Source organism: Cryptotermes secundus, unplaced genomic scaffold, assembly GCF_002891405.2.
Source record: "Cryptotermes secundus unplaced genomic scaffold, Csec_1.0 scaffold721, whole genome shotgun sequence".
Taxonomy (NCBI): domain Eukaryota; kingdom Metazoa; phylum Arthropoda; class Insecta; order Blattodea; family Kalotermitidae; genus Cryptotermes; species Cryptotermes secundus.
Window position 1 is genome coordinate 499768 of NW_019733845.1, and position 13534 is coordinate 513301.

The 13534-nt window shown below is 40.9% G+C and overlaps 1 protein-coding gene across 1 annotated transcript in view; it reads left to right on the forward strand.

The window, feature by feature from the left end:
- The window catches only part of LOC111868260 (rho GTPase-activating protein conundrum), a 94647-nt gene that overhangs the window by 14482 nt on the left and 66631 nt on the right, over window positions 1-13534 (forward strand). The window lies entirely within an intron of this gene.

The following is a 13534-nucleotide window of genomic DNA, read 5'->3' on the forward strand; positions in this document are numbered from 1 at the left end:
CCCCCCTTGGCACTACAGCCCCAGTGGGCCTAGGCCTACCTCAATGAACTTCTCCGTTCACTTCGGTTTTTCTAGATCTTACACATACGGTAGGACTCCTTGGGCGGGTGATCAGCTCGTCGCAAGGCCTCTACAAGGCCACAACATCCATGCCCTGAGTGGTATTGGAACCCAAGATCCTGGCATCCGAGCGAGCGAAGGCAGTGTGTACATTTACTAGTGTTAAATATCTACTCGCCGACTGCCCATGTCATTCGTTCTCATAGAGCGAAACCCCAAAATTCCAAAATCTTAAACTTGTACTACACCTCAGTATTTCTATATTTCGCTGCTATTTTCTGTAAGAGTTCCCCAGCCCCTCGACTCCCCAGTAGAAGACAGGCTAATTCGGGTACAGTAGCCGTGCACATTGTCGCACATTTCTGTACTTATGAAAGTACGGGTAATTCCACATAACTATCAAGCAGCTCAATATAAGAGAGACATTTCTATATTCCTAAGGTAAAGCTATCCCTGCAACAGGCCGTGGAGGCCCATAGAGTTGCGAGACGTCGAGGATCCCACATTTTTTAGACAATCGGCTCACAGATGGCGGCGAGGTTGTCAGCCTTACGTGCCGTCCGCCGTTTACCACCCAGGAATATTTACTTACTTATATACGGAGCTGAGCCCTTCTTAAGGAGAAGCCAAATCTGCAGCTACTGGAGAATTTCCCAGTATTTTATGGAACCCAAAGGTTCATTACCGTGTTCACAAGAGCCCTCCACTGGTCTGTATCCTGAGCCAGACCAATCCAATCCCTACCATTCCATCCTATTTCTCTAAGATCGATTTTAATACTGTCCACCCACCTACGTCTTGGTCTTCCTAGCGGTCGCTTTCCTTCTGGATTTCCCACCAATATCCTATATGCATTCTTATTCTCCTCCATTCATGCTACACGCCCTGTCCATTTCATCCGCTTTGACTTGATCATTCTAATTATACTTGGATAGTAGTACAAGTTATGAAGCTCCTCATTATGCAGTTTTCTCCAAACTTCTATCACTTCAACCCTGTAGTTGATCTGTTACATTGAAACCCACACTGATAATCCCCAATAATTTCATCTATGTATGGACTTAACCTTGAGAGAAGAATATTGAATAAAATTTTGTATGAAGTTGATAGCAGTGATCATCATCATCATCAGTAATCTGTCAAGACGACAGGTCCACAGTCTCTTCCAAAACAATTCCTCCACTTAATGCGATCTAGAGCTTTCTCCTTCAAATGACAGTATCCTCTTCTGTCCCCAAGGTCATCCAGCATCTTCTTACGTCTTCTTCCTCGTCTTCTTGTCACTTCTATNAATTTGATCACTACCTGGCTATTTATACCTTTTCAATTTTTCAATAGCAATTTCAACCACAAAAGGGCTGGGATCAGGTATTAACGGCTCAGCTGTGTGCATTTCTACCTGCTTACCCTATGTACATTCAATAACCCAGGAAGATTCCTGGTACTAATTTCTGTTAGCGGCTGAGTTGACCCCAGGGCCACAGTGTGACTGGAAAGGTTAGGTCAATTGAAAAATCCAGTGACCTCATCGGGATTGAAACTCGCGACCTTCCGGTTTGTAGCATAGTGCTTTAACCATTTACGCTATATGCCTACCAACACTAAAATTGGGACAACGCCAAGTAGCGGTTCTGGTGGTGATTGTTGTTGCTGTTGAGGCCAAAAGAGTTTCGCAAACTAAAAGCTGTGGGAAACTCTTTGTCGGCTGGAATAACCAGTAATTCATAATTAGGTCAACTTATTGCAGGTACTGATGTTTGTGGTGAACATTAGATTGGTATTCCATGTGCAAGCACCACATTCCTCAGTGATCCTGTCATCATACAATGTTCCGTTAGACGAATGTTTCCAAAATGTGGGTCACGAACCTATCAGAGTTACCTGTGGATCGTCTGAGCTAACAACCCCAGCATTTCTACAGCAGTGGTTCGTTTGAAACTACTTCTTTGCAAATAAGTACTTTATTCTTGCTTACCCCTGAATTAACAAGTGGCATCATGTGAAATTACCGAGGACTCATTTTTCCACGCATGATATCCATTTTGCTGTACTGACTTACAGCCCGTATATCCTATCAAGAGTTGTCGTAGTTGTCCTCAGGCCTTCCTGGCAAATGACTGTGATAGTCCGCTTTGCCTGCGGGTAAAGAGCCTGCGGTAGTCGCTAGACAGGAACTGTCGGGCCCAAATGCGGGAGGCGGACTTCTCTTTCGGAACTTCAACGTTCAGTTGGTAGCCAGTCTCTTTACTGAATTACTTACTTACTCATGGAGCTGAGCCCTTCTTGAGGAGCCGCCAATTCTGCAGCTACTCAAGAATTTCCCAGCATTTTTATGGACCCCGAAGTTTCATTACCGTGTTCACAAGAGTCCTCCACTGGTCCCTATCCTGAGCCAGATCAGTCCAATCCATACCATCCCATCCTATCTCTCTAAGATCCATTCTAATATTGTCCACCCACCTACGCCTTGGTCGTCACTGTGGTCTCTTTCCTTCCGGCTTTCCCACCGATATCCTATACGCATTCCTCGTACACATATGATGGTCGCAACGCTTGGCGCTATATTTCGTGGCAGCCGAACTTTCAACCTCTCGATTTCGGGACGAGCTCCTGACACGCAGATGAAACTTTCAGTCCTGGTGTGCGCAACCCTAGACGGAAATGTAATGCTGATATGTTGGGCGTTATTTATTATTCTTGTCTTCTTACATTAGGCAACTTAGCGACTGTAGAGGCTTCAAACCCATCTTCCCAGTGACTCCTAGGCCTTCCGCCTACTCACCGTCCTGTGGCTTTATAATTCCGTGCTGTACCCGCCCACCTGTCGTCACTCCACTCTGTCGACATTGGCTCCCTGCCTCCTGCTATATCTAGTACCTTCAGCTATATCGGCCTTAAATTTCTCAGTATTTCAATATCTGATGTGTAAGCAGCTAAGGGTTGTTTAAGTTCCCATTTTTGCTACTTGTATGACCTGTTTATTTCATCTCTTGTCACACCATGAACTTGTTACACTGCCGCTTCAGTTTAAATAACGTTCCGCATAATTTCAAATATGTATTCCTGAACATTTCTTTTTGTGAAGTGTCTGTGAACTACACCAGTTATATGTGAGACGTTGTTTGTTTTACACAATCTTTATCGCCATTTAGACAATATTAATACTTCATAAATATTTACGTTCCTATTCCCTTACTGCATATTATTAATTCTTCAAAGTTGAAATACACAGACCCTATCATTGTCGATTCAGAGGAATTCATCTGCTGGAAAGGAAGAAGCGTCTACAAAATTTTCTTCTGAAATAACTTGGGTCACTACTTCCCAGCCTTGCTCAACTATGAAACGGTGGGTAGCCTGTCTGACATTGAATGAGGACAGTAGGCCTGCGAGTACAGAATGGAAAAACTTGTCTATTTACACTATAAGAATGAATTGTCTTGTGTGACATTAACTTCGAAGAGACAGAAGGGCTATGAAATGATTATTGTGTCACACATATGAGTCTCCCAAGGTTTGTAGCACTGCTCCAGCTAGCGACCCTGAAACTCTGCGTTCTCTTCCTCGCCAGTCGGCTGATCATACCGTACGTTTCTCACATAGGAGTACACCAGTCGGTGTTTCGGTCTGTGTCTGCTTTCTGCCGCTTGTATTCATCTGTCTCTGCAACACCATATCCATGTGTCACCGTCAGTTTGCATTTATTTAATCAATACGATTGCCTCTTCTAATTACGAGTCTTTTATCAAAGTATAGGTCGCGGGTTCAAATACCGATGAGGTTATGGGATTTTTTTTCAATTGACCTAATCCTTCCGGCAGCACTATGGCCCTGGGGTTGACTCAGCCTCTAACAGAAATGAGTACCAGGAATTAATTAAATAATTTTCCTGGGGAATGAAGCGCGGCCGGCGCGTAAGGCTGACAAACTTACCGCCATCTTTGAGCCGATTGTCTAGATCAGGCATGTCAAACTCAACTTGTACAGAGGGCCACCTAAGTCCTATAAATAATAGTCCAGGGCCGCACTTCAAAATAGGAATATACATTATATTTTGATACAAGGAAATTTAATTCTATTTATTATTTAGGAATAAGTTCAATTTAATTACCTAAAGTGACGTATCTTACAGTTTTGAAAAGCAAGAGAATGCCATTTTTGACAATTATCATAGAGAGATTACACAAGAAATTGTGTTAGAAATAGCAAAACATTGAATTTCCTGCAGCCTCCTAATTTATGTCTGCGTGAGACTTCTTGCCTTCTGGTCTGTTGAAAAATTGTCTTCACAAAAAATATTTCTACTGAAATTTTAATATTGATTTTAATATCAATTAGCTCTAAAAGTTGAGGGGCCGCACTTTGTGGCTATGGGGGCCGCATGTTTGACACGACTGGTCTAGATAATGTGGGACCCTCAGCGTCTCACGTCCCTATGGGCCTTCATGGCCTGTTACACGGATAGCTTTACTTACTTTTTACTTTATATGCTTACCCATAAAGTATTCCGCTTCTATTTTTAGCCCGTTTTCTTTATTATGAAAAAAATGAAAGTAGGCTTATGTGATCCCCTTGCTGTGTGTCTTTGTTCCCCCTATCGTTGCTAGGCAACGGCTTTGTACATACGTTCCCGCTGCAACGAATACGCACGCAACAATAGAAGAAGTGTTGGATGCGGTATTTTCTATGCGGTCCGTGTCGTATCATATATTCAGTATGTAGTGAAAGGAAAGTGAGGTGTTAGTTCTTCCCAGAACTTCTTGTTTATTTTCCAGATTCCTCTCATCAGAACCATCCCAAGAAGAGGGGGTTAAACCTCAAAACTCGACATCGACTGCGTTATACAGACTGTGCGTAAGAACTTGCCACGGACATCCGGTAACTCCTACCTTGAACTCTTGTGTGGGTCTTGCGTTGGCAGGGAAGACTTCGTACTTTGGCCTAAACGCTACGCCCGCGCTTTCTTTGCAATTTTTTCACTCGCTGAATGTCGAGGTTGAGTGACCTTCACTTCTTAGTATTCAGAAAGCCCCTGAAATGGCTCTTCATTACTTTGTAGCTTTCATCAGTCCCTCCAGACAAATGCCAAGAGAACATTACGCAGAGTGCACCCACATCTGCACGTTCACAGCGATCCTCAAATTAAACGCTGTATAGGCCTAAGTGTGAAGTTGAGAGAGCGCAATAAAATAGACACAGAAACATTTGTCTTGATAAAATTCGCAGATGTAGATTGAGTGGTTAGCCTCGTATTCGTAACTATAGAAAGCGCGCTATAGTTAGGAGCTTCCAAAGAATTTTCTATTACCTTCTTTGCAAACGTATTTCTTATTCATGTTGATATTCAGTTTTTGGGGATAGAAATCCAATATTGGTAGCCTTAATGAATAGTAAATACATTACATTTTTTACAGGATAATTTTTTTTTGTTAGATGTTTCTTATACCGAAAAAATATTTCAAGGAATACTCGTAGCCGTAGGTTTGTCTTGCTCCACACGCGATATTTGCTGTTGGCCTACACACACATCCGTGAAGTAGTTAGGAGACATGAGCCTAAAATGTATAACGGTAACACCATAGACTTACATTCTGCGTGTATATGCACCTGGTTCGAATCTGGGCGATTGTTATCTGTCTTGACGCAGATAGTTCGTGCACTTCCTCAGTATCTGCAGATGAATGCTATGTTTCGTCACCATCGTTTCCTGCCAAATCCGTATCTGATCACCATTCATTACAATCATGTTATCTCTATCATATATTAGAACCCGTGCAGTTGAATTAGCAGCATGTGAATAGATGAACAGACATGCTTCTTAATGTACTTGACGTATTACAAGAATTTACATAAGCGTACTCATTACAAGCTTGGCCACAGGACTGTTTGTATGAACACCACAACTGCCATGTCGCGTTGTTCATCGGTATTGTAGCGCATGTTATACTGACAGATCTGCTTGAACTGAAGATAATACTGGTTCTTCCCGTAATTACATCATTATAAAAGCTTTCTTTTCTTTAAGAATAGTTTCTCCAGGACGATTGTCCAGTTTATTTCACAGAAGCTATCATCCTCGCTATATGTAACAATATTACGGTTCTTGTGTGAAACAGGATCCTTGTCTATACCTGAAACAGTTGGCAGTTTGTGGCCCTCGAAACTTCTCACTCTGGCTTGCAGGATAATTTCACAGAATTAAATTAATAAAAAGTTAACACGTGTTTGCAGGCTCAAGATATTGAGAAGTTAGCAGCAATACAAAAATTGACCTTCGGGTTATACGTTATATATTTTTATCATAGTACTAATGGTAAGGCAAAAGCCAAAAGTAAAGTTCTCGTTCGCATATTTACCGTTCTATGAAGGCGCAAAATTAGAATGGTGGTTAGTTATACGAATTATTGACTTCGGCGTATGTGGAGCTTTAGGCTTCAACCGCTTAATTCCTGGTGAAAGAATTCTGTACCCATTGGATTGTGTATTTGATCTCTTCAATATTTCGATCTGTATTTATTTAACAGCTTTTTGTTGGCAGCTTTGTTGGTTCAGTCGGCAGAATGACACAGTATGGACTGGAAAGTTGGGTTTCGATTCCCAGTAGGGCCAGAATTGCACTTAGCCATCTCATGCAGGTCAGGTACTGTGTCCGTCTACCCTCCCTATGTCCAGGCTTTTCGATGGTAAATCGTGTACGAAAGGATCGAGAAATCTGGTCGCTGATGGCAGTCAAATATTTGAATGGAGAAAATTCCCCGCTTCTTGAATCTTACTGACTCAGTAGTGGCCCAGAGAAAATACTGAACCATATCAAAAGGAGTGACAATCAACACATTAAATCATAATAATTAATAATCCTTTAAATTATATTTGTTTTGTAAGATTTGAGGCTTTCACGGCGGTGACTATGAAGAAAACAGTCTTCTGGGATTTGGCACCACATATACACGGTGCCAAATCCCAGAAGACTGCTTTCTTTATATTTGTTTTGTTCGCTATTTTCTCTTGCCTGGGTGGCTTGTATTTTGGGAAAATTGTGCGACAGAGGGAAGAAACCAATCTTGTGCCCCATATGGGGCAAGGCAGCAAGGCGCCGAAACACTTCACTTATTTGTGACAGCCAAATATTTGTCTTCTTATGAGCTTTTCAAAAACGCTTCAACCCCTGCTGTACGCATGCGCCATTGGTTGTCTCATACAAGTAGAGAGCGTCAAACAGTGGCAGTGGCCCCGAATGTCACCGCTGGTATTCGGCTATTAAACTTTCCGTTCGAGTGGTTCTCTTTGTGACATAGGTTCTCAAATGGTGTGCCGCGACGCGGAGCTTGCGCCATATGCGCCACGAGTTTTTGGTAAAAAGAGGACGATTATCCAAAATAAAATATGCAAACTGAAAATCGAGTTAGTAGAACATTCATAACAGCAGTCGAGTACTTTTTGGTAACTAGTTAAAGCTTAACAATTAACACGTATTTGAAATCTAGAAACAAATGCAAGTGGGAATGATGACTGTTATATAACAGTCGATGATACTAGTGCGACTAGAAAATGGATTCNAGCAAGAAGTGCTCTTTTGGTGGTGTTATATAACAGTCGATGATACTAGTGCGACTAGAAAATGGATTCTCATGTGGGTCGCAAGCACCAAAAGGTTTCAAACCTTTTATGCTTTATAGTTTTGAAGGATTCGAACCGACAGGTTTTAATGCTACAGCTCAGAGTTTGACTATGAGCTTATAACATTCCACCGTTGAGATGAATTGGAGGGTAAAGGAGGGAAGGGGAGAGAGTGAGCAAGAAAGAAAAACGGTAGTGGATGGGTGGGTAGAAGAATGGAAGGAGTTAAAGAACGGGAAAGGGCAAACTGACCTATTCGATTTACGGAGTTGCCAAATGTCATTTTGAATACCTTAATTTCTAGCGAACACTAATATTACTTGTCGGTTGAACAGTAAAATCAAAAGCTCACTTTGGAATGCTATGTTGACTCACTTGACAAAACAGATTGAAATGTAATAATTGATTATTGGATATTACCCATCGTCTTATTTTTTATTCAAAACTTTTTGTAGAGTGGGCTCTGCCTCCGTCTTCAAGGTCCGGAGATGGGGACTAGCTCTATCGATTGAACCAAACTGAGTAGTAGATGGATCCCGAAGTTTCGGGATGGTGAAATGTGTTTAGTATTCCTATGGGCTGGGAATCTAGTAAGAATGAGGAGATAAGAAATGCACACAGAAGTTTTGATGGGAATGCTTTGTGGAATGTACGGCATGGAAGCATGTGGTCCTCCGGGATTTTTCCAAGGGAACAGCCAAAAAATTTGTTTACAAACTTAAATTTAAGCCGTAGACGTCTGTTTCTACTGTTCGTGTAGATTGTTGAGATTGAAAAAAAAATTTAAATACTTTTAACTTTTGTTATTAATATTTCTTTTAATGTTTTGATTTCTCCCCCCAGAAAATGTCGTGGGAAGGGGATTGCAGGGACCTGTGCCTATGCTTGCAAGCTGGATCATACAGAAACGGAGTCTAGGGATCAGAGCTTTAATATCTTCGATACTGAGCCTTCGCATTCTGCTGTCACTCTTGGTGCATCTGTCCGTTTTCCAGAGATCCTCTTCAAGGCACTTTGATCACTAGATGCATACTCAGTTAAGTCATTGGAATCAGCAAACAGGCACCACTCTCCGTCACACAAGCCACTGCGTAGTCGCATTTTGGCTTTCCTCACTTCCTGTTTCCTTGAAAGTCGCGCAACTTTGGCGTCTAGACCGCTTTTCGATATCTTTAACATTTCCGTTCCTAGTATCCTGTAAGATTGTTCAACACGGAACACTCCCAGAAGGAATGCCGTGTCTCTAAGAAGCACGGATCGGTATAACTACTGTCACGTGTGCAGGTAACGCGACAAGAATTAGACGTAGATGTTTATTGGACGATTACTCGTTTACACTAACTATTACAATTTCTCTCAAATAACGCAATTTCTGACGAAGCGACCTGATTAGTCCTTCCTCTCTCTGCGTTTCCTCCTCAACGGTTTTGCCCTTACACCGCTATTCTCAGTGGAATGTCTTGGCCCTTGTTTCGTCACTTATCTCACGTCCGATCTCCTTGGATCGGAACTGTTCTGGTCTCTTGTCTTCTATCATCTTATATCCTGCACTCGGACGGGATAGTAAACGCCTTGTCAAAGGGTTCTGTTTCGCGTGTTAGCTGGAATATTCCTTTAGCGGGTCTATTTGTTGCCGTGGGAACTCAGCAATTCTGCCTCTGTTGTGTACGCAGTTTCTTAGGCAGAATGCATTCCCATTGCCCGGTGCGCAGTGATGGACGTCCTACAGTCCGGCTTTTAGGCAGCACGCCACAATATTGTTATGCTGCTTACATTTACGGTTAAGTCTGAAGAGGAAGTAACTCACGTTTACAGCCCACAACAGTCGCACCCGTCGTTGACTTTTCGTAGGTGCTGCAGCCAGACCTAGAGGAAGATTGTATTGCACCCCTTTCTGCTTGATAGTCAGAAGATGATGAGACTCCTATCAGTCTCCGTTGTTTAATGGAGTACGCCTGTATCATATTCAGACTTCAGTTTTACCCCACTCATTGTGAAAAAGTAAAAGTATGCATATGAGATCATCATGCTGTGTGCCTGTCTATCCATTCACCCCCCCAACATCAGCTTTCGATTGCCTGGACCAGCCCTTATGAAACTTGGTATGTAATCATGGCACGTGAGCTTTTCCCAGCAGCGTACTTCATAAATTTCTATGTGTATCCCCTTATCGTTTGCTAGGTAACGACTCTAGAAAACGTTACTACGCCAACGAATACACAGACAACAGAAAAAAATTGTTGAACGCGTAATTTTATTTTCGGCCCGTGCCGTATGAAAGGAAAATAGGCGATTAGCTTGATCATGGCAAACAGTGAAGTTCTTAAATTCGCGAAAAGAAGCCAGGTCCATTGTAATGCCGTTGTAAGTAGATTTATATATGTTATTGCTTATTTACACGTTCAGTACAGGCTGTACAGCGTCGAGTGTCAAAATCAGTGAATAATGAATTAAAATGATATGGACGGAAGCGACGACATCCTAATTTGTAGCACTCTTCCGGCATTTCCTGGAGGGACTCAGGAAAACCACGAAAATCGCAGTGAGGATACAGGTCTCTGCCAAGATATGAGGTGACTTCCCGAATACGAAACAGGTTCGGTACGGGCTGCAACTGCAACTTTCATTTTGTATCTGCAGTAGATGGACAAAGTTTTTGTGTGTAAGATTGCACAGAAAGTAGCCGAGTTGAACCCGTTCCACACTTCCATTGGCTGCAGAACCTTACGAACAAAAGACGAGAAAGTTTGCTGAGGCACTTCTGACTTGTATCGGACTGTGCCCGATTTTAATATAGTCTGGGACACCGATTTTCCTGATTTGAGATTTTCATACTTTTACACCGTTACTTCGGTCAAATGCCGGAATAGTAACTGAAATTAGGCCACGGCCGCTTCCATCCACACCCTTTCCAATTCATTGTCGTATTTATTATTCGCCACGACGTACTTCTGAGTTTCTGGCAGCGCTGTTAAATTGACTTACAAACAAAACAACCCTCGCACCTTTACGTAGGACAGATTAAACTGTATAAGGCTTTACTTGTAAACAGACGTAGACCTCTCTTTCAGAGAGTTTCACATTGGTTTCACGTTGTCGTATAATACATGACTGGCTTCTTACAGTGTGTCTCTTTTTAGAGTATATTTTCAGAACCTTTGAAAATTGTCTGCAGTAGATTTTTTAAATACTTTTACTGAAATAATGCTGTTTTGACTTGTCATAGTTTGTCATCGAGAATTAGATTTTTAACTCTAAATTATTCATAACAGAAATCTACCTTAGACACGCTGAATCTTGATTCTGTCACCCAAAGATCGTGTTATGTGATTTTCTTTGCATAAATCCAGGTTTCTAATTATTTCCGGCATTTTTATGCGCTGCTCTGTTGTAAAGAAACATCCCTGGACTGATTTAGAAGCTTCACGAAGCATGGCATTCGTGACTAGTTGCTGAATGACACCAGCAGCCATCGCAGGCAGCGAGAATTCAACTTTCCTTTTTTATCTATTATACAAACCTAAATTCGTTTCAATGTACGTGCTACATTTTTTATTTAGCAATGGAAATAAATAGATTTTTATATTCTGTTTGAACGACAGGCAAGAAATATCCTCTAGGACCGATGAAGTTTTTTGAAGCGGCAATGCTTGTGACATATCTTGGGAGGTGCCCGCTCAGATCTTGAACGGGATACCAGTTATTCTAAGATATATAATGAATATCCGGACAACTTTCTCTTGGTTCTCCTGAGATCTTCCAAGAAAATGCCAGGGAAGTATCTTAAATCGGGTCATGGTCGCCTCCTTACATATCCTTTTCAGTTCATTATTCCCTGTGATCCTTCCTTATAGTCTGAAATAATAGCAGAATCGTTAAGTAAGCTGCAAGTACAGTTTAAACAAAATATATACAAGGTTTACTCATTGGATTGCTAGTAAAGTTCGTCTGTCAAATTTCGTTTCAGTCCGTATTGGTATTTATAATCACCGAATTGTATGAATTATACGTAATGCTTTATAGAGCTTTATCAGTTTAATTTAGTATAAGATATTTCTGCGTGACAGTGTACGTGTAGATCTCATTAACATCCACATGTTTTGTTTGAACACATTTCGGTAGACTTAGTATAGGAACACAGGTAACACAATTTATATCTTTATGTAGTAGAATATAATTTGTGTCGCTCCATTAACTTTGGAACAAGAGATTTGTATGTGCACTGAGTGAAGACCATTAATTTGTGGGAAATAGAAGAGCTCGCACACGCGCATATACACATCTTTGTTTTTGCATGTATTCTAAGCAATGAATCACTGATAATCACTGCAGTTGAGTGTCTTTGTATCCCTTTAAGCCATACTTATAATCATTCGATACTCTCGTTCCCGGTGCGACATAATCGCGTACAGATCCAGTGTGCGACACTGTCCGCTTTATTTAAAATTAAAAAAGAAATTCAATTCAACTTCTTGAAATTACATACATTTTATATTTTAAATAACTAGATCTGAAAGCGCCTTTCTGCTAACGCTTTGAAGGGCGTCGGGTACTGTATGTACCAGCTGCCGTGGATCTTGCATATACAGGAATTAGATTGTAAATGGTTCTGACGTTGGTGGATAACACACAGAATTACAGGTTTTGGGGAATTTTTCCATCGACCGGAATTCTAGGAAATATAAAACACGACGTTTCGGAAACTGGATCTTTTTCCGTCTTCAGCTGAGAAAGGAAGACACCTACTCAGTGAGGCCCCTTAGAGATAGCTAATTTCAATCACTGGACTAGTTCTCGAAACGTCGTGTTTTCTATTTCCTAGAATTCCGAACAATGGAAAAAGTCCAAAAACCCAGTAATTCTGATTTGTTTCATTCCGGTCCGTCACACTAACACTATTACAAATGATGAAACAATTCCGTCCAGTGTGACCGTTGAAGCTTTTACTACTGCTTCACTTTTTAGCACCCTAACATGTTGCGGTTCCTAGAGACCACCATCAGAGGGAACATCAGTACTTCTTGAAACCACTATTACATTGGGTGTTTTGATTTTTAAAACACATAAATATACAATATTTGTAATGTACACTTTATACAAAATCAAAATTTCTTACAACTACAGCAACTGTCCTTGATGCATTAAAGTTTTTTTATATAAAAACTTTTTGTTATTTCAGTTAAAATTCTTTAACCGAATTGGTTCGTGTCCCTTATCCTCTCGTTTTTCTTGACGGGGCCGAACTTGTGCCGCCTGTCGTTCTCGGGAAGATAGTTCTGCAAATATATTCTGGGTATTGTATTATTTTAAAAATCCTATTTTTTGTATATATATTAAGTACTTTGTTGTTTTTCGTCCTACATTATAAAAGAAATCATGTCCATACTTAGAATGATATTGAATCAAAACTGTTTTCAGTATAACGAAAAATTCTACAAACCAAGAACAAGCGTTGCCATGGGCTCACCCCTATCAAGTACAATGGCAGAAATCTTCCTACAACACCTAGAATAAAACAGAATAAAACATCTGCTGGAAGACTAGAAAACTACATACTATAAGAGATACGTAGATGATATCTTCATAATATATAATCAGACAAAAATAACTCCCACAATGCCTCCTCGGACACTTTAATGGACAGCAAAAATCTTGCAATTCACAAGAAATGAGGACGTAAACAACCAAATAACCTACTTGGACTTATACCTAATTAACATACACAGACAAATAAAAATGGAAATATATAGAAAACCCACAACGACAAAGCACTGATGAGAATATTCAGGAGGAATGAGGTGACATACAAGAGGAGAAAAATGGCAAAATTAAATTTATAATTTGTGCCCTTCATCAC